General features: G+C 35.9%; 1 long non-coding RNA gene across 1 annotated transcript; it reads right to left on the bottom strand.

Moving 5' to 3' along the window:
* Nucleotides 1-91: 91 nt before the first annotated feature.
* On the bottom strand, nucleotides 92-430 carry LOC110102662. Its single transcript, XR_003699837.1, has 3 exons — nucleotides 384-430; nucleotides 242-290; nucleotides 92-151 (listed from the first exon to the last, which is right to left on the bottom strand). It is a non-coding gene; the product is annotated as an uncharacterized LOC110102662 (long non-coding RNA).
* Between the last annotated feature and the right edge of the window lie 3,470 nt (nucleotides 431-3,900).

Genomic DNA, 3,900 nt, shown 5'->3' with positions numbered 1-3,900 from the left:
CACCGCATCATGAAAAACCTTGAGGAATAGATGATAATAATGCCAATAATAGATCAAATTTAATATGAATAAAAAGTCCTTCAAAACTAACTTATAGTATACCTTTGAAGACGCTCAGTCAATGCTTGATGCCTTTTAAGAACATTAGACACTGCAATAAAATGGCAACAATTTATATAAGAAACATTTTTCTCATTGAAAGAAGTTCAAATAATATAATTAATAGAACTGCAAGCTGTACATCTTGCTCTAGTTGTCTCTAATCGTTTATCATCCTCCTGGGCAAAATTCTACATAACATAAAAGCAATTTTTAGATTAGTTCAGGCTTCAAATCCTAAATGAGACATCTATCCTTCAGCATGAAAAAATAATATAACATACCACTTCTCCGGTAAGAGCATGTGAGCGCCTCTTCGGATGTTCCATAGCCGATGCAAGTCTTACAGAAGTCAAATACAAGACAGAAACCAAATTAATAGTATTATATCCCGTAAAAAAACTAAAGACTTCAATAGATTTCCCTGGTCGATTATGATGATCTAACCAGAATAAAGATATTAAATCAAAATCTACATCCAAATCTTTAAAGATATGCTCTTTAGACAGTCCCTATGTTCTTCTTTTCAAATTGGTAATTTGAAATAGTATTTCAGGAGGTGAAAGATCATGGCTTTTAAAGCCATGCCTGGATTAAGTATCACCACAAAATTAAGGACATTTCCGGGACACCACTCTTATCTTCTCGATTGATTGATACTCAATCCCATTAAGGAAGTGTGAGACGAATTGCAATTAAAATAAGGCAAGTTTCTCCAATGATGTGTCAAAAATACCCGCCTAGCAGGAAAACTTCCTGACATCAACGCAATCAAACAAAAAAAAAAACTCCGTAGAACATGTGTTGCTAGTATAATTGGATCAACGCTAGGGTTATGAGAAATTCCCAGAGACCAAGGGAGCAGCAAAGAAAAATAAAAGCGTGCATAAGTTTACCGTGAAAAAAAATAGTTGCTAGGGTCGCGGCTCGCCGGGAACCGGTGGAGTGCAAATGGAGTAATGGAGCAGGGCCGCGAGGAAGCCGAAAGAAATACCTAGGGATGTTAAAACAAGGGACCGTCTAAGGCATGTTTCATTCGGTTTATGCTTACATAAAAAATCCTTTTAGAAAAGAAGATTGAGAAAAAGCCTTCCAATAAAATTCAATAATGAGATATGTTTAAGTAATATTTTTAAAAGTACTTATTAATACTTGAAAGTAAATTTAAATTGTTTGTTTATGAGTTCTGCTTTTGAGATTTTATTATAAAAGACATAATTGTCCATAAAATTTATGTACACGTAATATATATATATAATTTTCTAAAAAAATAATTAATTATCTACTAATTTATAATATCAAAAGTTTTCATTTTTAACTCATAATTTTGTAACATACAACATAATTTTACTACAAATAAGATAAAATTTAAATCATATTAATTTATTATTATACTTACAATATTTCGTTATTAATTTTTCTATAAAAAAAAACTCAACTTAAACAAAAAAAATATTTTGATGTTGGAAAATTAATTTATTTTCTTATCAAATAATAGATTTATGATGGGGGTCATGCCGGTAGGGCTTGATCCGACATTTTGCTTTTGAAACTCCGTTTTGAGACAAAGTGGTCCGAAGCTGGGTCGGACAGTGGGTTCAGAGATTAGGGGTGTCAAAATTGAATTGTGGGTAGGTTTTAGGTCGAATTCAAGAATGACTCGTTATTGTTTGACACAACCTAAATTTAATCCATTTTTTTACATGCAGATCAAAATTTTCAACTCGGACCCGACCCATCGGGTTTCTGAGTTGACCCAACTCGACATGAAAGCACAATTACCCGCCTCGCAAATGGGAGGTGAACTTCATCGAAGGAGTTGAACATCGTCAAAGGAGGAAGGAGCATTATCGACCCAATAGGAAGGAACGTCGTCGAAGGAGGAAGAAACGTCGTAGACTCGAGAGGACAAAACGTCATCAAACATTGTCGAAGGATGAAGGAACATCATCGACACGATAGGAATATTCAGGAAGGACTGAAGGAATGTCATCGAACGCAAAAGGTCGAAGGCGGAAGGCAAAAGCGCAGCTAGGGCTCGTAGTCAGAAGTGGAATGGCTTAATCACTTATTCGCTTATACATCTGGTGAAGCAGGTCAAAATCGAGTTCAAATTGGGCCTCCAGGTTGACTCGAACCTGACCTGGAATTCAAAGCGGGTTGGACATCGGGATCCGAACCTGATCCGTTCTTAAATATTGTTGACCCTAACCCGAAAAATTCGGGCCAAGTTCAGTTGAGTTTTCATGTCGTGTCAATTTTTGACACCCCTATCAAGGATGCTTCTCCAATGGGTCTGTGTTTCCATCAGTCATCTGACTTCATAATAGAATTTGTGTTATCAAGAATATTTAACATTGAGTAATGTTGATAAAATTTACAAGGCCATCACATCATTAAGCTTTGCTAGGTGATATATTGTATATGTGAGTGCTTCTTTAAGTGTCAATTTAAGGAGCAATTATTCTGTGCGGTCACCGGATGATTCTCCTATCTGATTACGCACTCGGTAACGAGCGGTATCGAGCGCGATACATTTTTGTGGCTACATAGCATATTTTTATTGGGCTTCGGACGAATCCGGACACCGCACATAATAATTAAAAATCATTATACTTTAAAGGAATGATTTTTCCAAAAAATTTATCATAAAAGCTAAGGCATAGACAAGCATATCCACGATAACTTTAGCCCAACAATGCCCCAAAGTTGTTAAGCTAATAAGAGTTTTTAATCTAAGCAACTTACTTTACCTTATAGGAAATTTGTTGAATTAGTGATTCTCATTTGGGCTTCTAGTGAAACTTACTGATTGGCTCGCTAATATTTTATATGGTACAATTTTTTATTGTTTTCTAAAACAATTTTTTAGTACAAAAGATTTTAATTAGATTTTTTTTGGATTTTTACATACATACCACTTTACAACTTGTGTATTACATATTTAACACCTAATTCTTAAAAATAACACTCCTACCACCTATTCTCTATTTTCACAACAAAATTACCACTCCGTTGAAATAAAACCTCACTCCGTCAACCACCGCAAAATCCTCTTCTCTCTCCAGCTGCGTGGCTCTTCTCTCGCGGGCTGGAGATCTCCGCCTATCTTCCTCTCGCGGGCTGCAAAAGCCGATTAATGTGGTTTACTTCATGATCAGGTAAGAAGCACAAGGTAAACAAGAAGCCAATTTTGCCTTTACAGATGTAATACATAGCTCATTGGTTGCAGAAAGCAAGCCCTTTGCAGCAGCTTCCATCTTAATCTGTGACAGCTTCCATTCTTTTTCCACAAGGAATACCCAAGAAGAGTAGAAACTCACGTGCAAAAGAGTGATATTGTACATTCTTATTTGGCTTAAATATTTCGAATCAGAAACGGTGGAAACATCAAATTTATTTTGAATTGCTGCTGGGAAGTTTCAGTTAACAAAAAAGTAAGCTGAAAAAGACAAAGGATTAAACTGCAGATCTCAGATCATTCAATATCATTCACCATGGAAATAAGCTCATAGTTCAAATGGTTTACGAAACTGCAGGTTCTACGGTGGAAGAGCAGATACAGAGGGATTCAATCGGGGGAAAATCGCGATGATACATGCTCGGACAGAGCAGCTGACGCTGAAAAAAACTGTTCTCCAACGAAAAGACCACGCATGAAGGAAGAGAAAACGGAGTGAGGTATTCTGTTAACGGAGTGATAATTTTGTTGTGAAAATATAGAATAGATGGTAGGAGTGTAATATTTAAGAATTAACATGCTATCAAAAATCTTTTCTATCCTCAGGATCCAATCCTCAG

The sequence above is a fragment of the Dendrobium catenatum genome, unplaced genomic scaffold (genome assembly GCF_001605985.2).
Source record: "Dendrobium catenatum unplaced genomic scaffold, ASM160598v2 original_scaffold_224762, whole genome shotgun sequence".
Taxonomy (NCBI): domain Eukaryota; kingdom Viridiplantae; phylum Streptophyta; class Magnoliopsida; order Asparagales; family Orchidaceae; genus Dendrobium; species Dendrobium catenatum.
Note: the sequence above shows the minus strand (reverse complement) of the source record. Positions and strands in the feature narration are given on the sequence as shown.